Source organism: Symphalangus syndactylus, chromosome 3 (assembly GCF_028878055.3).
Source record: "Symphalangus syndactylus isolate Jambi chromosome 3, NHGRI_mSymSyn1-v2.1_pri, whole genome shotgun sequence".
Lineage (NCBI taxonomy): Eukaryota > Metazoa > Chordata > Mammalia > Primates > Hylobatidae > Symphalangus > Symphalangus syndactylus.
The window spans coordinates 123,222,631-123,247,159 of NC_072425.2; the positions used below are offsets into that span (position 1 = coordinate 123,222,631).

The 24,529-nt window shown below is 38.2% G+C and overlaps 1 long non-coding RNA gene across 4 annotated transcripts in view; it reads left to right on the forward strand.

Annotated features, from left to right (window-relative positions):
- The window catches only part of LOC134736216 (uncharacterized), a 361,707-nt gene that overhangs the window by 143,754 nt on the left and 193,424 nt on the right, over positions 1–24,529 (forward strand). The window contains exons 3-5 of one of the 4 annotated variants that reach the window (XR_010120090.1): positions 11,438–11,483; positions 16,001–16,171; positions 20,486–20,719. The exons of the other annotated variants lie outside the window; for them this stretch is intronic. This is a non-coding gene — a long non-coding RNA (uncharacterized lncRNA). Of the gene's footprint in view, positions 1–11,437; positions 11,484–16,000; positions 16,172–20,485; positions 20,720–24,529 lie in introns of those variants that run through there. 4 annotated transcript variants of the gene reach the window in all.

Sequence of the window (24,529 nt, forward strand, 5' to 3'; positions counted from 1 at the left end):
TAACTTCTCTGTTGAGCCAATAAAGCTGGAATAATGTGAAATGGCATAAGCTTTTAAGTCAGGCCACTGGAGAGTGAGAGGCTGCTGTGGGAGGGGGAGGGTGTAGTAGTAGGTGAGTGGCAGTGGAAGGCTAGAAATGCATCCAGTCCAGGCCCTTAACTGAATTCCACAAAGGGGATGGCTCCTGCGTAGAATAGTGTGATGGTTATGGCAACAAACTTTTGAGTTAGCAAGACACAGGTTCGAATCCCTGGCTTGGCCCTTTAGTAATTTGGCCAAGTTATTTAACTTCTCTGAACCAACTTCCTCATAAATAAAATGAGGAAAATAATACCGACCTCACTAGGTTTTCCCAAGGTTTAAATAAAACTCATATGTAAAGCATTTAGCTCAGAGTGGTTTTCAACTCTGACTGCACATTGGAATTCAGTAGTGCTGTGATTTGAACATGTCCCCAAAGTTTATGTGTTGGAACTTAATCCCCAATGCAACAGTGTTAAGAGGTTGGACCTTTCTGAGGGGGTTAAGTCATGTGGGCTCCATCCTAGTGAATGAATTAATACCATTATCTTGGGAATGGGTTAACTTCAGCCCCCTGCCCTGCTCTCTCTCATACACACGCTGTCTTGTCCTTCTGACTTCCACCATGGGATGATGCAACAAGAAGGCCCTCACCAGATTTGAGCCCCTTCATCTTGGACTTCCCAGCCTCTAGTATTATAAGAAATAAATTTCCGTTCTTTATAAACTACACAGTCTCATATATTCTGTTATAGAAGCACAAAACAGATGAAGGCAAGTAGAGAGGGTCTAAAACTATCCTCATGCCACTGCAGTTCAGTTCAGACAAATTCAATCAGAATCGCCAGGACTGGCACCTGGTATTTGTATGTGAGGACCACTCACAGGTGATTCTGATGCACCACGAATGTTTAGACTATTGTGAACTATATAGTGTGCACTCATGAAAGAACAACCACTACAGGAGAAAGGTTTCAATGACAAACTGCTGGAAAAATACTTACCATAGCACTTAGCATATATTAAATACTTGGAAACAGGTAGCTATTTTTGCTTACCCTAGTTTTATTAAGCCATGTTATAATAATTCGTAGGTGAGCTTAACTATAGGCACTAGAGAACACATACGAAGTATGAGTTTTACTCTGAGGAGTGCTAAGTGTGATAAGAGAAAGCATATCAAACCTTAATGATACTGGATTAAGGGAATTTTTTTTTAAAGTGCGGTGTCAGATTGTTGTCAAAATAAGTCAACATTCATAGTTTCTTACCAAGTTAACTCTTAGTGGACAGGCAGGAGAGCAGAGTGGCTAAGAGTGTCATCTTCGAGGCTGACTGTCCATGTTCCAACTCTGACTCAGTCACTTACTAGCTGGGTGGACTATTTAACATCTCTGTGCCTCAGTGTCCTCATTGATATAATGGAGATAATAATGGTACCTACATCAGGAATGTTGTGAGGAGTAAATAAGTTAATATAAGTAAAGCACTCTCTGCAAAACCTGGCACTTAGTAATTAATACTAGCATCAGGTTAGTAGTGGTAAAATACATTCAGTAACACTTAAAATCCTAATTTTACTATTTTAAGTGTAATTAAATTTTTTAAAGATCTGAGTGTCAAAAGTGATCAAATTCTAAAGTAATATGCATTTTGGTATGTCATAGAATCACTTGAAAGTTTCGTTAAAAATTAGAATTCCTAGTGACTCTGGTGCACACAAAACTAGGAGAGTCATCAGCTGGTGAATCCTAACCACAGGGTCACAGGGTCGGCTTCAGTGGGTGGCACTGAGCAGTACAGGACATGATTATTGTATCAGGAGAGCAGCTTCGAAGGAGGTCACGTGCCCTCAAATTTCCCCAAACATAAGAAAACCCTTTAGAAAACAACATAGAACCTCCAAGATTGTTTAATCCTCTATGTAAATTGAGAAGCACAAGCTAAATTCTATTCTGCAGCAGTGCATGTATCATAAATATTTTAAGCAAGAAAAAACTACTACAAAAATTTGCCAAAAATTCACTGAAATCATGTTTCAATCCTACCAATTGTGAAGAGGCCTACCCTACGTAGTCTGTGTTATGTTATCCTTCTTTGCCAAAAATGAGTCATGCTGCATCTTTCTAATACAGAAATTATTCTTCCCTTTATAGATGACATGATCAACACTTACTGATCTCATAATAGTCAATACAGAAGTTTACTTTTATAACTTTCATTGAAATTTCTGAGATATCATTTTGTCTTGTTTTAACGTTATATCATCTTTGTCAAAACTATTTTATAATTTTACATTTGTAATTTCATACATAGTATTGCCAAATGTTTATAATTTTACAGATTTTCAATCTTTTACTCAATATTTTATTACCAGATGTTGATTTTTTTTTAATTCCAAAGGTCACAGGTTTTTTATTGAATTGCTTGAAAAAGATAAGCACCAGCGTTCACTCCTTATCTCTGTAGTTCTCTTTGCCCTTCCTTCTTCTGAACCCAGGAAAGTGGTGTTCTCTCTCTATTCCAATTTGATTTAAAACTTAGTAATTTTGTTTTTGCTGAATCTTATGATTCCTGAAAAGGTAGCAACTTAACATGACTTTTTCTCTTAAAAATTGTATGTTTGCTCTGAACTGTGGATTAAAAAATGGCTCCATTAGTAGTATATTGTTCAGTAAAACTACAAATATTCAAAATCACAATTAGCCGTTTTTTTTAAACAAATGAGTACTTTTTCCACTCCTTAAACTCTGAATAATACCCACTAATTTTAGAGGGAAAATGTGTTTAAATATAGATAAACAAGTCTAAGTCCAGTTTACAAAAGATTGCTGTTTTTCACAGGCTCAATTGTAGGTGTTAAATGGTGCTATAGGTTCATAAATCCCAAAACCATCAGAATGGAGTAGTCATCAACTTCAGATAAATGATCATACAAATGATGGAGTATTAGGTCAGATTACCTCTCACCTGCATTTTTGCAGTTGGTAGTATCAGTCAGAAATGGATTGAGGATTTCATATCGAAGCCCTTTACTTGAGGGGGCACTGCTGGAGTAGGCTGGTTGTAGCAAATGTTAATGCAATAACTTAACCAGAATAGGCCCAGTGAGGACCATCTCTAACGGGCTGTGTGTAGATGGTCTGCCCACTCTGGTAACTGGGTTTTCATGGCTGCAATACCTCTTCCAAACAATACCTGAAAAGATGCTTATCCCGACACTCTAAACAATATTCAGGAAAGAATATTATGAGTATGACTAACTTCATTTTGTACATTTGGCTGTATAGTAAATAGTAAATTATAAAATGTACAACTCGATAAAGTGATACTATATATTCTGGATTATGTGGTGAAGATTTTGTTTTTTTATTGGGTATAATAAAACAATCTGGAGAAGCTAAGGGAAATTTCTAAATGTGTTATATTTTTCTTTTAAAATCAGCTCTAAGTCGTAATTTACACACAAAATATGCCCCCATTTTAAGAGTACAATGCAATAAGTTTTAAGAAATATATATACCGTAACCAACACCCAAATAGTTTCTAATTGCCTCTTTGCAGTCAACCCCCTCCCACTCTCAGCCCTACACAACCACTGCTTTACTTTTTTCACCATAGATTTGCTTAACATTTTGTAAGCACTTGCTTAGACTTTTTACAAATAGGATTGCCTAGTATGCATTTATTTGTATTTGGCTTCCTTTGCTCAGCATAATGCTTTTGAGAGTCATCTATATTGTAGTCTTTATCAGTATTTGGTTCATTTTAATTGCTGACAGTTATTCAATTGTTTGAATATACCACATTTTGCTTGTCCATTTATGTGGTGTTGATGAACATTTGGATTTTTTTTACTAGGTTTTAGCTAATATGAATAAATGTTATTACAAGTCTTTATGTGGACACATTTAAAAATTTATGAGCATTTATTTTGGAATAATTTTAGATGTGCAGAAAAGTCGCAATGATGATACAGATGGTTTCTGCACACTCTTAACCTACCTTCCCCTAATGTTAACATTTTCCATAGTCATGGTACATTTGTTAAAACTAAGAAATTAACATTGGCACAGCACTATTAAGACTTTATTCGGATTTTACAGAATTTTCAACTAATGTTGTTTTTCTGTTCCAGGATCCAATGTAAGATACCACATTGCACTTAGTTGCCATGTCTTCTTTAATCTTCTTCAAGCTATGGCAGTTTCTCTGTCTTTTCTGTTTTTTATGACCTTGACAGTTTTGAAGAGTACTGGTCAGATATTGTGTAGGATGTCTCTCAATTAGGGGACATTGTTTGATGTTTTCTCATGATTAGACTGGGGTTTGGGGTTTTTGTGAAGAATGCCAGAGAGGCGGAGCACCTTCTCCTAGCATCATGTTAGGGGTACATAATATCAGTATGATTTATCACTGGTGAGGTTAATCTTGATCACTTGCTGCTACGGTTTGGATATGATCTGTTTGACCCCACCAAATCTCACGCTGAAATGTGATCCCCAGTGTTGGAGGTGGTGCCTAGTAGGAGGTATTTGGGTCACGGGGGTGGATTCCTTACGAATGGCTTGGTGCTGTCCTCGAGGTAATGAGTGAGTTCCATTGGGTTGTTGCAAAAGGAATTGCTATTTTTGCCATTGAAAGTAATGGCAAAAATATCTAGTACTTAATATGTAGTATCTAATATTTAGTAATACCTCTAATAGTTCTCGTGAGAGTTCCCCAGAGAACTGGTTGTGAAAGAAGCCTGATGCCTCCTCCTCTCTGATTCTTTTGCCATGTGATCTGCACATGCCAACTCCCCTCATTTCACCATGAGTGGTAGCTTCCTGAGGCCCTCACTAGAAGCAGATGCTGCTGCCATGCATCATTTACAGCCTACAGAACCATGAGCCGAATTAACCTCTTTTCTTTTCTTTTTCTTTTTTTTTTTTTGAGACTGAGTCTCACTCTGTCACCCAGGCTGGAGTACAGTGGCGTGATCTCATCTCACTGCAACCTCCACCTCCCAAGTTCAAGTGATCCTTCTGCCTCAGCCTCCTGAGTAGCTGGGATTACAGGCATCCATCACCACACCTGGATAATTTTTGTATTTTTAGTAAAGATGAGGTTTCACCATTTTGGCCAGCCTGGTCTCGAACTCCTGATCTCAGGTGATCCACTCGCCTCAGTCTCCCAAAGTGCTGGGATTACAGGCATGAGCCACCACACCTGGCCAAATAAACCTCTTTGCTTTACAAATTACCCTGCCTCAGGTATTCCTTTATAGCAACACAAAAGACTAAGACAATTAGCGTTCTGCCAGATTTCTCTGTTGAACTGTTACTATGTTCTCCCTCATGTGCTTCCAATAGGCTTCATTTGGCTAAAAGGCCTGGGAGTTCCTTTCTGGGGAGTCTAGTGGTGAACCTGTTTTCTTGCCTTTTGCAGTTCCTAGAGGCTGTTTGCATTTCTTGGCTCATGGTCCCCATCCGTCTTCAATGGTGGTAGTCGCCAGCTGAGTCTTTATCACCTTGAGTCACTCTGACACTGACTCTCCTGCCTCCCTTTTCCATGTATACAGAACCTTGTGATTACATTGCATCTACTCAGAAAATCCAAGATAATTTCCTCATCTTAAATTCAGCTGATTCTCTATCTTAATTCCATTTCCAATGTTAATTCCCCTTTGCCATGTAATGTCACACATTCACCAGTCTTGGGGAATAGGATATGCACATCTATGGGAGGCCATCATTTTGCCTACTACAAGGTTATAATCCAGTATTCCAGTACATTATAATCCAATACATTATTTATTTTGTTGCTCAAATTATTGCAGCTTTGCCTCTTTCAGGTTGGCTCCTGCATCTTTAGGATGTATCCTCATCTTTTTTTTTTCTTTGATTGATTCCTTATTTCTGGCATGACAAGATGTTCCAGGTTTATCTTATATTTTTCCTGCCCCAGTCATTTCTTGAAGGAGTCCGAATTTCTTTTATTGGAGAATAATATTTAGAAACCACAATCTGGTTGCTGGGTGTGTTTATTACTACTGAGAGGTTACTACTTCTAAACCTTCTCATTGGACAGAGCTGAGAAATATATGTATGTATAGTAACCAACGTGTACACACATATCTATAATTATTTCTGCATTTAGCTATTTGTGTATATACATTAAGATAAAATTGCATTCATGTTGATTTCTGCAACTCAAATCCAGTACAACAGGGTTTGTTCAAGCCTTATTCCCTTGCTTATTGTAACCTCTTTCTCTGACACTGAGAAATCTGGCTCTCATTATGTAATTTATTTCCTTATTTCTTTAATCTTAATATATATGTAAAGTGGTTTCAGAATCACTAACCCAGACCTCTATGAGAAACCAATTTATCAACTAACGTAGTGTGGTTTCAGTATCACGGACCCAGGCCTCCATGAGAAAAAAATTTATCAACTAGAGTAGTGTTTATTATAGTACTTTTTGTCTTTAGCTATATAATTTCCAGTCAAAATACCATTTCCAAAGTTACTTAGGTCAGATCTTCTTCCGTACCCAACCGTCAGTGAGGTTATATCATGCCATTGTAATTCAGTTAGTTTTTTTCATTATCTGCATTCCATCCCCTGCCTTCTTGGCTGATTTTAAAGAATTTTCATATAGTAATATTTAGTTTTTAAAATGTAAAATTCTATGGGTTGTGACAAATTTATTTATCAAGATATTTATCAGATATTTATCAAGCCAGTATCATATAGAAGAGTTCTATCACCATAAAAATTCCCTCACAATAGTTTATTACTCTTTCCTTTTTCCAATCCCCGACAACCACTGATTGATTTTTCCACTTTTTATAGTTTTTCCTTTTTAATCATGTCATATAAATGAAGTAATATAATAGGTTGCCTTTGAATCTAGCTTCTTTCACTTATGAAAATACATTTAAGGTCCATCTGTTTTGTTGCATGAATCAATAGCTCATTACTTTTTATATTCCTGAGTAATCGTTCATAATATCTCTTACCTTAGTTTGTCCATCTATTCACTTATTAAAGGATTTCTACATTGTTTCCGGTTAAGGTGATTATGGCTAACGCTACTATAAACATTTGAATACATGTGTGTGTGTGTGTGTGTGTATGTGTGTGTGTGTATTTAGGTTTTCAATTCATTTGGGTAAATATCTAGAAGCCTAATTGCTGGGTTGTATGTTAAGTCTACGTTTAACTTTATAAAAACTGCCAAAGTGCCTGTACCATTTTGCATATACCGACAATGAATGAGCATTCGTGATGCCTCACATCCTTCTTAGCATTTGGTATTGTCCGTTTTTAAGGCATTCATTTAATAATTTTAATTGGTATTTAGTGGTGGTATCTCATTTTGGCTTTGATTTGCATTTTTCTAATGAGAACTGATGTTGAGCATCCTTTCCTGTGCTTTATTTTCCATTGCCGTATCTTCTGTGGTGAAGTCTGTTTATGTCTTTTGCCCACTTTTCAGTTGTGTTGTCTGTTTTCTTACTGTCGAGTTGTGTTACAAATCTTTTGTCACATATATGATTTGCAGATATTTCTCCCAGTTTGTGGCTTTTCGTTTTCTTAATGGTGTCATTGGCAGAACGAATGTTCTATCAACCAGGTCTAATTGATGAATTTTGTCTTTGTTGATCATGCTTTTGGTGTCATATCTAAAAATTCATAGCCACACCTAACGTTCCACAGATTTTCTGCTGTTTTCTTTTGTAAGTTTTATAATTTAAGTTTTACATTTAGGTTTATGATCCATTTAAGTAATTATTGTATTATAAAATATGTGACAAGGTTTATTTAATTTTTTGCAGGTGGTTGTCCAGCCATTCCAACACTTTGTTGAAAGGACTGTCATTTTTCCATTATATTGTCTTTAATCCTTTGTCAAAAATCAGTTGACTATATTTGTATGGTTCTATTTCTGTACTCTCTTATTTTGTTCCCTTCATCTGTATATTTACTTTTTTTGCTAATATCACACTGTTTTGATTAAAGTGTCTTTATCATAAGTCTTGAAATTGGATGGTGTAACTTCAATTTTGTTTTTTTTTTCAGCATTATTTTTGCTACTAGAGTTTCTTTGCTATGCCATGTAAATTTTAGAATCAGCTTGTTGATATCTACAACTTCTTCCTGGAAATTTTATTGGAATTGTATTGCATCTATAGAAAATTTAGGGGTTATCTCAGGTTCTGGCCTTAGTTACTGAAGTAAGAGATAAGGAGTAGGTATGAAGGGTAGAGAGGAAATGGGATCATTTAGTCAGGTTAAGCTAATGGTCTCTGTGATGTATCTAGAAGAAAGATGAACAGCAGAAAGTTGAATATGTGATGATGTTTTATTCTGGTCTTTCCTTTTCACCTCACAATAATGGCCACTCAGTCAATGAAAGGTATCTATTCCGAAGGCATATTTTGCTTTTGGAAATGTAATTATATAAGGTAGAGTAATATAGGGGCTTATGGATGCAAGGCAGTAGATTGCTCAGTAATGCTTCTCTCTCTCTACTGCTAGTTGAGGCTACCTTTCCCCTTTATTTTGTGCCTAGCTACTCATGCTTCTCTGGGAATGGTCCTCTCTGCCTTTTTTTTTTTAATTATTATTATACTTTAAGTTTTAGGGTACATGTGCACAATGTGCAGGTTTGTTACATATGTATCCATGTGCCATGTTGGTGTGCCACACCCATTAACTCGTCATTTAGCTTTAGATATATCACCTAATGCTGTTCCTCTCCACTCCCCCCACCCCACAACAGTCCCCGGAGTGTGATGTTCCCCTTACTGTGTCCATGAGTTCTCATTGTTCAGTTCCCATCTACGAGTGAGAACATGCAGTGTTTGGTTTTTTGTCCTTGCGATAGTTTACTGAGAATGATGGTTTCCAGTTTCATCCATGTCCTTACAAAGGACATGAACTCATCATTTTTTATGGCTGCATAGTATTCCATGGTGTATATGTACCACATTTTCTTAATCCAGTCTATCGTTGTTGGACATTTGGGTTGGTTCCAAGTCTTTGCTATTGTGAATAGTGCCGCAATAAACATACGTGTGCATGTGTCTTTATAGCAGCATGATTTATAGTCCTTTGGGTATATACCCAGTAATGGGATGGCTGGGTCAAATGGTATTCCTAGTTCTAGATCCCTGAGGAATTGCCACACTGACTTCCACAATGGTTGAAGTAGTTTACAGTCCCACCAACAGTGTAAAAGTGTTCCTATTTCTCCACATCCTCTCCAGCACCTGTTGTTTCCTGACTTTTTAATGATCGCCATTCTGACTAGTGTGAGATGGTATCTCACTGTGGTTTTGATTTGCATTTCTCTGATGGCCAGTGAGGATGAGCATTTTTGCATGTGTGTTTTGGCTGCATAAATGTCTTCTTTTGAGAAGTGTCTGTTCATGTCCTTCACCCACTTTTTGATAGGGTTGTTTTTTTCTTGTAAATTTGTTTGAGTTCATTGTAGATTCTGGATATTAGCCCTTTGTCTGATGAGTAGGTTGCAAAAATTTTCTCCCATTCTGTAGGTTGCCTGTTCACTCTGATGGTAGTTTCTTTTGCTGTGCAGAAGCTCTTTAGTTTAATTAGATCCCATTTGTCAATTTTGGCTTTTGTTGCCATTGCTTTTGGTGTTTTAGACATGAAGCCCTTGCCCATGCCTATGTCCTGAATGGTGTTGCCTAGGTTCTCTTCTAGGGTTTTTATGGTTTTAGGTCTAACATGTAAGTCATTAATCCATCTTGAATTAATTTTTGTATAAGGTGTAAGGAAGGGATCCAGTTTCAGCTTTCTACATATGGCTAGCCAGTTTTCCCAGCACCATTTATTAAATAGGGAATCCTTTCCCCATTGCTTGTTTTTGTCAGGTTTGTCAAAGATCAGATAGTTGTAGATATGCGGCATCATTTCTGAGGGCCCTGTTCTGTTCCATTGATCTATGTCTCTGTTGTGGTACCAGTACCATGCTGTTTTGGTTACTGTAGCCTTGTAGTATAGTTTGAAGTCAGGTAGCGTGATGCCTCCAGCTTTGTTCTTTTGGCTTAGGATTGACTTGGCGATGCAGGCTCTTTTTTGGTTCCATATGAACTTTAAAGTAGTTTTTTCCAGTTCTGTGAAGAAAGTCACTGGTAGCTTGATGGGGATGGCATTGAATGTATAAATTACCTTGGGCAGTATGGCCATTTTCACGATATTGATTCTTCCAACCCATGAGCATGGAATGTTCTTCCATTTGTTTGTATCCTCTTTTATTTCATTGAGCAGTGGTTTGTAGTTCTCCTTGAAGAGGTCCTTCACATCCCTTGTAAGTTGGATTCCTAGGTATTTTATTCTCTTTGAAGCAATTGTGAATGGGAGTTCACTCATGATTTGGCTGTTTGTCTGTGATTGGTGTACAAGAATGCTTGTGATTTTTGTACATTGATTTTGTATCCTGAGACTTTGCTGAAGTTGCTTATCAGCTTAAGGAGATTTTGGGCTGAGACAGTGGGGTTTTCTAGATACACAATCGTATCATCTGCAAACAGGGACAATTTGACTTCCTCTTTCATTGTGCTGGAAGTTCTGGCCAGGGCAATCAGGCAGGAGAAGGAAATAAAGGGTATTCAATTAGGAAAAGAGGTCCTCTCTGTCTTAACATGGCCTGATCAACCTTCTCTGAATCCAGATCATGGAAGACCCAGAAGTAAGGCCTCTCCTTACTTAAGCCCAGATCTCAGGCCATTCTTGGGCAGTTCTTCCTCAGTCCTCACCCCCCTTATCCTAATTGAGATTAATCTCACCTTACCTTTCACTTTTCTAGGAAAACTTTATCCAAAAAAATTTGTCGCCAAAGACAGAATGTATTTATGTTCTCCTTAATGGAGCTAGGATGACTTTGCAAAGATGCACACCTAATCATGCCACCCTCCTGATTAAAAACCTTTTAATGGCCCCCATTTCCCACTAATGAAGTCCAGATTTCTCAACATTATGTGCAAAACTATTTGTGAGAGTCCTCTTGCTTTCCCCTCCAGACTCATCTGTCATTAATAACACGCTGTGATCCAGTAAAATAATTTTCCCTCACTTCTCAAGATTGTAGTAAGTGCTATTCCTAAGGGCTCCCATAGTCTCTGTGCTTGCCCCATTGGAGCAGATTTCTGAATTGGGATTTTCTGTTTATTTGTCTGTATCTCCTCTGCACTGCATGTCCCCTATGGGTAGAGGCAATGCCTTGTTCTCTGATACATCCTCCAGGAGGAGTCACAGTGCCTGGAAGGTAAGTACTTTTTGAGTTAAAAACAAAAGAATGATCCAATTAATGCACGAATAAAGGCATCACTGTATTTATTTTCAAAAGGTGCTTAATATTTACAGTGATTTTTTATTATTATCCATGTCTTTGAATTTTCCAGGATGTTGCCAATTTAGCAGTGCAGAGGCCATACACATAGAGAAACTGTAAGTTAAAATGCATTTTTATAGAACAAGACAACATTTTCAGTGCTTTCATTATATTATCTGACACAAAAAGAGAGTAATAATAGATCACCGGGCCACCTACATAATGAACCTGAGTTCTCCTTGTCAGAATGACCTTGTAGGACTATATAGAGTGATATTGCAACCATAACAGCAATTGAAGAAAGATCCAAAGCCCAGAACTCATATTAAATAGATGAGTCATAAATTCGAAGCAGGCATGTGTGGCACTCATATTTAAAAGGAGCACAGAAATGAATTAAATAAGTAAAGATGAGATCTGGTAAATTGCCTGTCAGATAGCTGAGATCACTATAGCAAGCATAATCTTAGAATCATTATGACAGTGCTGCATATATACAGGTTGAGACACAATGCAAGTAATGCTAATTCCTTATATTTAATTAGAAATATTCTTATGTGAACTGAAAATTTATAGTTGCTTTAGGTTTCAAGGCCCAAAGGTATATAACTACAGTTTTCTCACAGGCACAGTAGTGTCTACCCTTAAATGCATAATCAGATAGACAAACCCATACATGACACCTTTGAAAATACTTGACTACATAATTGCAAAATTCCTATCCGTCTTAGTGGAATGGAAAGAGTGCAGCTTTGAGGCCACTAAAGGATCGTTTTTAAACCTGGTTTTACTGCATACTAACTGTGTGATATTTCATGAGGGAATTTCACAACTACTCTTGGTTTTCTTATCTGCAAAATGGGAGAAAGTAGATCTTCGTTAATGATCTTCTAAGACAATGCTTGGAAGCAAGTGCTGGACACATTTTCTGATCCAGAACAAGATGCCACAAAAGAATCACAGCTGTTGCAACCATTTCTTGTAATTTTCTTTCTCCACTTGTTAGAAAGCAGAAATGTATTCTAACAGCAAAGTTTCCTCTGAACATATTTGCATGGATAATAAGAAAATGACATCAAGTGGGGAAATTGAGTTAATTATTGAGTTAAAAACTGAGTTGAAATTAAGTTTAAGGCCTAATTCCTGTTACAGTTTCATCTATTTTCCTTTCTTTCTATTTCCTTGTCTTTTATATATACTGAGTACGTGAGCTAGCCCAGGTGTTCAAACTTCCCAGGGCATTTTCATTATATAATGAGGACTAAAATAAATCCTTAGATGTTCAGGCTTATTTGAAAAAAGTGCTGTAGGTTTCTGATTCCTGCTATTAATAATTTTTTAGCTTAATGGTTTGAGTTCTCTGAAATGTAAAATGTGAAACCAGTTGAAGCTACTGTTAGTTATTAACATTTTGGTTCAAATCAGTTCCCAATTCTTTTTCGAGGGCTAATTTTAATAGGAAAATACCTGAGGGCGCTGGTTGAGAAGTAAGGGCCATCCTCTTGGAGAGAAACTGGCAGTACTGATGGCCAACAGCCCACTGCTATTACTGAGGATTGAGGCTGGTTCTACTAATGGTGGCATCTAGCACTGTGATGGATCCATCCACTTGTGGCTATATCTTTATCCCATTTCAGTAAGACACAGGCAAAAGTTGGCAAACACTTTTGGATTTGTAAATTATGTTAGTATGTCACAGAAAAAAGGATAAAGCTGCCAATTTTCAGTTTTCTATCAGGTTTTCTCATGTTAGTATAGGTTTTTTTTTTTAGAATCATTGGCAACAGACAGATATATTTCCCATTTTGCTCTTGTCTGATCCATTTTTCAGGTAGATGTACATGTAAGTAATTACAATCTATATTTTATCATGTAACTTTGAGAGTATTGCATGTGTTAGGAGTTCAGATTTGAATCAAAGTCTCCAGCACCTGGGCTTTGCACTTGAGTGATGTGTTCCATTTTTTAATAGCACTTTATTGTCTACTTATGTTGTGTAGTTGTCAGAGGTGACATCCACATTTTCAAATCTCTAAATCTTCTTTTATGTGTGGTGAAATTAAATACAATCATGTGGCACATTATTAATGCCAACTGGTTATCTTATTATATTAGATAAAAGGGATTGCATTTTCTATGTATTGTAAATCTCCTAACATTCAATCATACATACATTTTAGTAAGGTATCAATGATATGTCACATATACAATATATCACTCAATCTTGCTGGTTGTAGGTATTGACGGCAAGATTGTCAATCCTGGAGAAAATGGAGTGTGTTATACAGGAATTACCAATGCTATTGTTTTCTAATTGGCTCAATATCTGAGAAAGGATAAATATAAAGATGCCATGAACAATTTTTAAAAATGCATGCTAACACCTCAAATCAAGCTGTACAAGTAATTAACCAGGGAATAATTGGTATTTTTGTAGTCCTTGATTTGCTATTTTATTTTCAGTCAGTTTTCACATAAAATTTAGATATTAATATAAGTTTAATTCTGCAGAAAAATTAGTGATTAATATATCCTATATTATATCACAGAAGAATGAGAAATTTGTCATTTTCAAGCCTGTATATAGTTTTCTATTCTTCTCCTTTTTCCCTCTCCCTGCAACACACACCCACATCACACCCATTGCTTCCCAACACATACCCCACAACCCCCACTAACCTCAAGAATGGAGTCTCAGATGCCTCTTCAGGATATTTGGAGATTTGGGTGAACACAGATGTGTCCAGAATTGCATAGGACACACTGTTTTGGTAGACTTTTCAAATCAGTAGGGAGAGGGGGGCAATCTCACTTTTCTGACCTATAGATTCTTGATCCTTTTTGGGAAGAATAAATGACATCCCCAGGGCACAGATTGTGGGTGCCTATTTCATGCTAACAGGAAATTCCTCAATTACCTTATATTATTATTATTATTTTTGAGACAGTCTTGCTCTGTCACCCAGGCTGGAGTGCAGTGGCATAATCTTGGCTCACTGCAACCTCCACCTCTCGGGTTCAAGTGGTTCTCCCGCCTCAGCCTCCAAATAGCTGAGATTATAGGCACACGCCACAATGACTAGCAAATTTTTGTATTTTTAGTAGAGATGGGAACTCCTCATGTTGCCCAGGCTGGTCTTGAACTCCTGAGCTCAGGTAGTCTGCCTGCCTTGGCCTCCCGAATTGCTGGTATTACAGGTGCGAGCCACCGCACCCGGCCAGGTCACCTTATATTCTAGGCATTGTGTTTTGCAGAAAAGAAATGATGATTCAGAAAAATTATTTATCCAAAGTTATCACTTATCCATTGTCAACCAACATTTATTCAGCACCTATATTTATCCAGGCAGATGATGACAGATCTGAGATTCAAACACAGCTAAACTCATTCCATAACGTTTTCTATTAGCTGACCAAATGTAATCACTCCCTCTTTTGAAGTACTTTTCTAAAATTATGTATTCATTTATTATGGAATATAGCATATGCTGTCTTATCATTGTTGAAACATTTGTATTTTGTCCTCTTGTAGGTAATACATTTTTTGAGGGAAAGTCCTTCTCTTACTCTTACTTATGTATATCTCTCTCCCTACTCGGAGGCTTCTAGAATGTCTTTTTTCTTTTTAAATAGAAAGAAACATAATTAACAACATGCCATGTGGTTCCAACATCTAAATACCTGTTTATATATTTCTTCTCTTAGTAACAGGATCATCCCTGTTAGAGAAAACCAAAGACAGTTTTCTCTATCTCCAAATCTCTTTTGAATTCATCCCTTTCCTAGCCAGTCCCTTCCTTCATCGTTTGTCATCTGGACTAGTACAATGGTCCAGAGGTGTCTCAATGCATGAAGCCTCTCTCTCCTCTTTAATCTTTCCTGGCAGAACCATCGTTATAAGCCTTTTCACAAACTGTCCCACCACCACCATTGTGGCCTCATCACTACTCCCACCTGCCATGTATCTCATTCACACCAAGTTGTTCCCTTTCCTTGAATGTGCCATGTTCTTTCTTGGCTCCATATGTTGTCTGTCATTCTTTTCTTTTCCGGGTAAACTCTTTTCTGTTTATTTATTTATATATCCTGGAGAACCTTCTCTTTCTTCACGTCTCAAGTCAAATGCCGTTGCTTCATAGACACTCTCATAGATGCTCACCCTGATCCACATTCTCAGACAGTGTCTTCAATGCTTTCTTCTCTTTTCATATTTCTATGATGTCTTAACAAAGTACCACAGACTACATGGCTTAATCAACAGAAATTTATTTTCTCACAGTTCTGGAGGCTGAAAGTGCAAGATCAAGTTTCCAGTGGGGTTCAGTTTCTGGTGAGGGCTCCCCCTGACTTGCAGGTGGCTGCTTTGTCCTCACATGCACATGTCTTTTCAGTTTAGGGCCCCATCGTTGTAACCTCATTAACCTTAATTAGCTCCTAAAGACCTCATCTCCAAACCCAGTCATATGAATGGGTGGGGGGACGGAGGGAGTTACACAATTGCACAGCAATTTGAATGTATTTTATTTAAGTATTATTCATGTTGAATACTTTTGCTTCTCTCTTGGTGTCACTAAAAAATGAACATTTAAAGCAGAAGGGCAGTGTTTGATTATGTTTGCCCTCTTTATTACAGAGCTGTCACACAGAGGGTGAACAAGGATTGTCAGGATGTGACTATGGAAGCCAGGAACTTGAATGACTTGTGATTTATATGATGTATTTATTTCTCCCCCACTACCATTCCTTGGGTATACTGTGTTTTCCACCTTCAATCTGAAGAATTATAGAAATAAAAAAAGTCAAGGTAATCATTAATGAAAAGTGTCATTAGAATGATACCAAATTTCAACTTCCAGTGGCACGTGACACTGTAGAGATCAATGTGATCTGAAATTTTACTAACAGTTTTTAATTACTGTCTCTCTTTAAAATGATCTGATTGGATTTTCCTGAAAATAATAATCATCTAGAAGCATTGCAATATCCATATTATTACCCTCAGCTTTTATCCATATTGACTAAGCTATCTTTCCTGAGACTAAATTTACAAAATAGATTTAACAAGTTTTGGTGATGTAATATAGCCTCCCAATTATGCAACTGTTACTCCTAATATTACCTAAGAAAGATGTTTGAATGGAACCACTGAATTAAAAAGTAGTGGAAGAATTTTATTTAGTCTTGGGCTGATTGCATTTTAATTTTTGTAAACATTTGCTAGTTGTCAATACTTTTATTTCTTGAAAGACTTAATATTCATTCTGGGACTCTAAAGCTAGACAAAGGAATAAAATATTACAGAAAACTCTGTCCTCATTTAAAACTATTATTGTTCATAGGTGATTATGGTGTTTGACCACATAACCCTGTAGCATACAAGGGCCCCTGGCCATCAGCATTTGGTTAGATCCTTGCCAATACTCCATAGAAAAACCTATTTCAACGAAGTTCATTGAGTGTCTAGGTGCCATGTAAGGAGCAAGACTTGGAACACAAAGACAAAGAGAGCATTTTCAGATTATGCGACTGACGTGCTGCCCACTGCGCGAAGAGGGCCTCTAAAGGAGGACCTTTTCTTAAGGAGCCTGGTACCTACAGTGAGAGACAGATATGTAAACAAATCACAAGACAGTAAGGCATCTCTTTGCCAGTCTGAAAGCAGGTCAGTAGCTCAAGAGAGGACAGAAGTAAACTCTAGCTAGAGAGGAGAAAAAATGCATCTTATTTGGTGAAGGACCAAGCAGTGTGATTCAGGACTAGAAAAAGAAAGTATAAAATGAGAATATGGTGAGAACAGATTCTCAAAAGAATGACATAATCCCAGGATATCGCTGGATAAATTTGGGAAGGGAAATCGTAGAGGAGTTTGCAAAGATAAGGATGCATAGAGAAGCACAATTATATAAAATGAAGTCAGATATGGGAACCACTGAAATGAGGGCTAGGTTTTAGAGAAATATATATATATATATACGTATATATATACGTATATATATATACACATATATATATATACGTATATATATATATACACACACACACATATATATGTATATATGTATGTTCTGGAAAGGAGCAACAGTGCTACTGAAACACAGCTTTTATTCTAAGTGCACAGAGATCCATAGCAGTGTTTCCGCAGGGATAGATGAAGGCCAAGTACTCTGGTGACTTGGAGAGTCCCAACGTTCATCCTTAGCAAAAGAGGTTTTAGCAGATAAAGATTTCACAAAGTAAAAACATTGTCGTAGTCCTAGATAATAACACAGGAAGTTAATATTTCCTTCATATCTCAAATAAGTAAGAGCTTTCACTCCTAATAAGGAATGTACCTGCCCATGGTGTTATTCAGAAGGCCCCCCATTCCTTTGAAATGCACATCTTTTCAAAGTTCAGACAAGGGAAGCTGAGATTGTTTTTAATTCTTCCCTAAGTAGTGGAACTTTGCAACTCACGCCTTTCCCCACTAAGCTCATTGCCATATGTGCCCTTGGAAATTAAATCATTTCACAATTTGACTTTTCCTTGAATGTAGAATTAGAAAACCACAATTTTAACAAAGTTATCCTCACCTTCTAAATCAGAAAGATGTGATCAAGTTAATTATTGTAGATTGGAAATGTTAGGGCCAGTCCTCCCTGTAGAGGGAGCTGAATGTGGACATAATCGGAGCTCCCTGTGACCTGCTTTCAGAGGTGTAGAAAGTACACAGCTGCGGGCCGTACTGCATAGGTCTCAGATGATGCTTGTGAGCAGGAGCACTGTGGGGGAAAGACAGGATCTGAGCCAGCCAAGCGACAGCACCAGAGGAACTCTCCAGGTCTATTATCACCTGGACTATTTAACTCTGTGTGCTTAAAATAAGTAGGTCCACAGCGATTTCAGACCCAGAAGTCAGGGAGGGGTATGAAGCAAAACAGAGGGAGATTCTTCTGCTTCTAGGCAGGTTAGCCCAGTAACTGAATAAAATATTCTTAAGCTCTTATGTGCCAGGTATTCTATTAGGCAACAGGAGGAAAACAACAAATATGACAAGAGTTTCTACCCTCAAGCATCTTATGTTGAGTCCACCTATGGACTAAATAGATGAGAAAACAAAAAATTACATAGCTGTTTAAAAGGCAAAATACGGGACTCCAGGAGATCAACTAAGACTCTTAATTGAGGCTTTGATTCATGAGAGAAGCTTTCCTAAAGATAATGGCATCTAAGACAAGATTTAAGTCATGAGGTACAGTTAGTCAGAAAAAGTTGGAAAGAGGGTCCCAGGCAAGTCAAAGACAAAGAGGGAAAGAGACTTACTGCAAATAGACCAAGGTGACTAGAGCCCAGAGTGGATGTGAAGGTCAAGCCTGGGTTTTCCAGTTTCTTGCATGTGTTGCTTTTCTCCTTAAAGAAAGCTAGGAAGGGCCGGGCGCCGTGGCTCATGCCTGTAATCTCAGTACTTTGGGAGGCTGAGGTGGGCAGATCACGAGGTCAAGAAATCAAGACCAGCGTGGCCAACATGGTGAAACCACATCTCTACTAAAAATACAAAAATTAGATGGCTGTGGTGGGTGGGTGCCTGTAGTCCCAGTTACTTGGGAGGCTGACCAGGAGAATCACTTGAACCCATGAGGCAGAGGTTGCAGTGAGCCGAGATCGCGCCACTGCACTCCAGCCTGGGCGACAGAGTGAGAGTCCATCTCAAATAAAAGCTAGGAAGGCCTGCCTTTGGGTGTTGATGACTGAACATGAGATGAGGGTTGGATCTGGTATGCATAAATCAGAGTGCTTTGAACAGGTCAGGCTGACACAGAGAAAGGCAGCATACTTATTCTAAGACAAACTCTTTAAAAGAAAATGAGCCTCACAAGTCAAGGAGACCAAAAAAAGTCAACTCTGAAGACCAGGATAGTGAATGGGAACTGGAGGAAAAATCAGTAACCTAAAGGATAGAGGGCAAGAGTGGGAATAGGTGAGGAACAACAGCAAAGGGTTTGGTGAGATTCCTACAATCATTGCCTTCATATGTTCAGCTTATGGGATGGCAGTTTTAGACCCCTATATGTGTGCCAAGCTGGCTAATGATTGAGAGCGACGTTTTGGGGCTTTTTATTTTTCATGGAGACAGTAGTTTGTGAAAAGGCTTTTATTTTGTGCACGTAAGAGAAGACATCTATTTCCTTGGAAGGAGAAATGTTTTTAAAGCATCCACTTCATGTCTTTGTGTGCTTTTTTATTTTAACCTTTAAATAAGATGCCAAGATAAATGGGAAGAAATCTGCATGTATAGGTTATCCTTAAATCACTTTTTGCATGCACGGATGAATTTATTAATTCTTTTATAAAACAGTTCCAACCACCACACTGTTTTACATACTGGAGATAGGTGAAGCTTATACCTTAGTGGATAAGAAAGACATGTACCAAGTTAATAATTTTGTTTACATATGTATATATATTAAACTGTTATAAAAATGGCATAGGACAATGGGATGGACACTGAGGGGTAGCTATGAGTAAGGTGATGCAGCCAGCCCCTTAACGGATGTAGAGGAAGTGTTCCAGGCACTGAGAATGGTGAGTGCAAGTGGCCTAGGCAGGGAACAAGTTTGAGAAGTGTCAGGGCTTTTCAAAAGGCCAGGAGAATTGTAGAAGAGGCAGAGGGGAGAGAGATCATGGAGAATCTCATAGGCCATGGGGTTTTATTCTAGGAGTAGTGGGAAATTACTGAAAGCTTTTAAGCAAGGTTTGCTATGATATGATTTGTGCTTGCATGTGTTGCAAAATAAACTTATGGAGGAAAAGTGGAAGCTGGAAACAAGCTAGCTGTCCATTACAGTGGTTCGGTTGAGAGATGACGATGGTCTTAACGAGTTGCAGTCTTACAGTAGAGATGGTAAATCCTCACTTCACTCTTTATGAGATGCCAGAGGTTGGGAAAATTACCTACCTTCTTTGAGTCTCTAATTCTTCTCCTATAGCACAGCATATAATACTGTGCCCCCCTTGTAGAGATGTGGTGACTTAAATAAATAAGGTATGTTAAAGTTCTAGAACAGTGTCTGGCAAACAGCAGACTTTAATCTGCATTCATTACTCCCCTAAGCAGGCATTCTCATTTACCTTCTCACAGAATTTGCAGGTTTGTCATGGAGAAAATGCCTCCTGATATGGGGTTGTAGTCAAGAGGACACTAAGAAGAGCCTCGATAACTGTGGACCTTCTCCCCATGATTTCCAGACACTTGGCTCCTCTAGCCATTTACTAAGAACATTTTCGGGAATCAATGAAATAAGAAGCTATGATTCAAGAAGAAATCAGAAATTCTGAGAGTACAATTGGAGTTCATTCAAATACCTAATTAAAAAAGTGGAAACACTGTGGCCTAGAGTAGTTTTGATAGCACACCAGGAAACAAGCAACTAGCTAATCCTGGCCGGGCGCAGTGGCTCACGCCTGTAATCCCAGCACTTTGAGAGGCCAAGGTGGGTGGATCACATAAGGTCAGGAATTTGAGACCAGCCTAGCTACATGGTGAAAGCCCATCTCTACTAAAAGTACAAAAATTAGCTTGGCATGGTGGTGGGCACCTGTAATCCCAGATACTTGGGAGGCTGAGGTCGGATAATTGTTGAACCTGGGAGGTGGAGGTTGCGTGAGCTGAGATCGTGCCACTGCACACCAGCCTGGGTGATACAGTGCAAATCAGTCTCAATAAATAAATAAATCAGTTGGTCCAGATCCTGCACACACACAAAAATACACTGTTAGAGACTAGTACAACTCAGTAAATTTTTATTAAGCTGCTACATATGCTTAGTAGTGTGCTAAATAATAATTCAAAATATCAGAGAATGGATTTCAGGGCTTCCTCCTGTTTCCCTCCAGCCAAATGCCAAGCTGTTCACTTACTCTTAAAGTATTCCTTCATAGACACTAAATCTGTAATGGCATTTCCAGACCACAAATACTTCTCCACTGATTGCCACTCATCAGCCCTAGACGACCACCTGGTCATCACTGAGGGTGCTGTCACATGCTCCACTCTGTTCCATCTGGTCTCAACTAGAATAAGCACTGCAAAAACACCAAATGATGGGCAGTATCTAACATAATTTCTAGAGTGTCTTCTTAAAATAAAGATATTTGGACTAACATTGAAGTTTTTAAGCATTTTAATTTTAGCATTTTGTTCAAGATTGGTTTGGGAGGAACGTGATCTCCAGGGGACATCCTTGCCTTGACCCAGAATCAACTTGGCATTTGACCTAAAATGAACTCAGCCTCCCTCCAGGGTAGTTACTCCTATGGACACATTTTCATCAAACAGCTTATTTTCTTGAAAATTCCTGTGATTTAGATGTTAACATCCTGGTTGTCCAGGAGGACCTTGATTTAGTGGTAAGGGGGATTAGCTGCCCACCCATTCTCACTCCAGTAGCACATGTTGGAGGGACCATTGCTGCTGGGAGTGAGTATAACCTGGCAACTGGTTGAGATTTTCTCCATACTCTATCTCAGAAAATCTCAAACAAACAAACAGTGCCCATTAGAAAGAAGTTATTGAGCACACATATCTAGGCTGGACATTAGGCTTTATTCAGAAACCAATAAGTGTCAAAGTAATGTTTACTTGTAACAACTTGGTGGCATAAGCATTCACTATGCATCATGCTTTTAAAGCCTCCCAGCTGAGATGGATGGGATGGTTAGAGTGGCTGGGGCCTTGCTTCTTTCCTTATAGTTTCATCATCGAGTAGGGAAGCCGGGAATTATTGACCCAGCATCCATAATTTTTTCCCTTAACACAGATGCTCTACACCAGGGAGAAACATTTTCTTTTTGTCAATAATTTACATACATATGCAAGCTGTTTTGGGTTTTTTTCCATAGGTTAGTAGATTATTTCTGCAAATATGGAAACACAACTCCAGCACAGATGCCAAAAGTCTTGCCAGTGTCATAGCTTTGCAACTCATCAGACTCTGAGGTTGAAGGAAACATGCTTTTGAGCCATGGTATTGAATCCATTTCTCCAATAACATTCGCTGGATGATAGTAAACCTATTAATGAGAAAATGGATCCAGAAATGAAATTCTGCACACCTCCCTTCCAAAAAAAATCTCTTGGAAGTATTCTGTGTTTCCCTTAGTGAACCTCGTCAAAGAAAAACTCTTGGCTGTATTCTCTGTAAACTGGTCCAACAAACAGGAAGAAAAATAAAAAGTACAATGTCAGCACTTTCAGCTTTAGGCATTATGTCTTGATTTCCTTGGTACTCATGGGACTAAAGAACCAGTTTCCTAACTTGTTGAAATTCTTCTACTTTATTATTCCCAGTGTTGGCCAGCATTTCTGGCATTTCATTGCCTTCAAACTGTTGAAGCTAAACAGTAACCTCTTCAGAAAATTAGGTCCTTTTTCTTGAAGATCTCTTTTGGCACTTCAGGATATTTTTGCAAGTCACTTCCTGGCAATTTTTAAGTCTATTGTTTCCAAACTCAACTTCCCCAGTGAAGCACATAATGTCTTTGGCATGCATCCTCATCAAGGTCTTAGTAAACACAAAACAATGTTAGGTGTAGATAAAGTAGGAATTTGCATACTTGGAGTGATTTAAGGGCATCATCACCTATCAATATCTTTATATAATTTTTGTCTTGGTGACTGATATTTCCACCACTCGAGAAGTATTATTTCTGTTGGAGTAGTCTACCTTTTTGTATGGATTAGTTCATCATATATTAAATATTCCAACCAGTCTTGATAAAATGGAATACAAAAAAAGCAAGGTGGAAAGTGTGAAGAGTTTAAAATTAAAAATGGTACAACTAGGCTCTCTATTCAGTAGTGTCACCAACTGGCTGGGTGACTTTGTATGAGTAAGTGCTGAACCCTCTGGCCATCTACAAAATCAAGGCTGTCAACAAGGAGAGTGTTAAGGTTCTCATCATTGGTGTGATGAGAATGTGCATGAGGTGACCCAGAAGCAGGGCTCACTGACAGGACATGGCCTGTTAGCAGTTTTGATGGGTGTTTTGGAACTCAGGGTCCACAATTGATTACTGCACCTTGAAGAAAGAGGCTGTAATGAAGAGAAAAGTAGCAGCGAAGGAAAGACATTAAAGGTAATGGGAAATTTTGTGTTGTCCAGTTCAGCAACTGTTTACTGAGCATCTTCTATGTGTGAAACACTGTGCTAAGTTACAGGGATACAAAGATGAACCTGAGAGAGTCCCTGCATCAAAGAGATCAAAGAGAACCTTACAAAAATGCATAGTAACAAAATATTATTGCTGCACATTAAGCCAGTTCTATGTTCCCCATGCTGTACGAGCCTGGAGGAGGAATCACTGGAAGATGCCTGGAGAAGATGACAACTGGAGTAAGGCTAGCAGAGAAAGTAGAAGTTTTCAAGAACAACAGGGAGTGAAAGAATATCCCAGGAGAGCATTCCGTGGAGAGGAAAGAGCCAAAGCCAAGTTATGAAGATGGGAAAAGCACGATGTATGTGAGAAGCAGCCTTCTGACAGTAAACTTCTGGTTTAGCAGATTAGCTCCTGGGCACAAGACACCATGGTTTTGAGGGTAGGAAGGAGAAGAAAAAAATATTCTTTTAAAAAATGTTCTCAGTTCTAGTGGGCATCATCATGTATGTTTCTGCTATTTTACTTCCCAGGCCTCAAAGTCATTAACTCCTAATTTCCAGTATATAGATGGAAGAGTTAGTCACATATTAAAGTCTCCAAATCCTTTTATCCAACTTATAGATGGTAGTGTTCATCTGAAGAATTAGGACATACTTTTAAGTCCTTGGTTTGCCTCTGAATTCCTATACAGTGAAGCCAGAGACAAGATTTAGCCGAGATAGAAACCAGGGCTCATTTCCCTGCTTTCAATCCTCTACTTGTCACTACACAAATATCAGTTTAATTCACACTTAAATATTTAATAGCCTCTAATCATATTAAAAGCCTTTAAATTTGCAGCTGAACTTTCATTTCACCTCTACTGCATAGAGAAATTAAAAAGTCAGTTTCCAGATGGCTGCATCATTCAGTGTGTGCTCTCGGAGGTGGCCTGGTTAATCTGGAATTCAGAGTCTGTTGAATGTGCTGGGAGATATCAGATTTCAATGCCCCAGGTATTCCTGAATCCCATAGCTCAGCCTTGCAG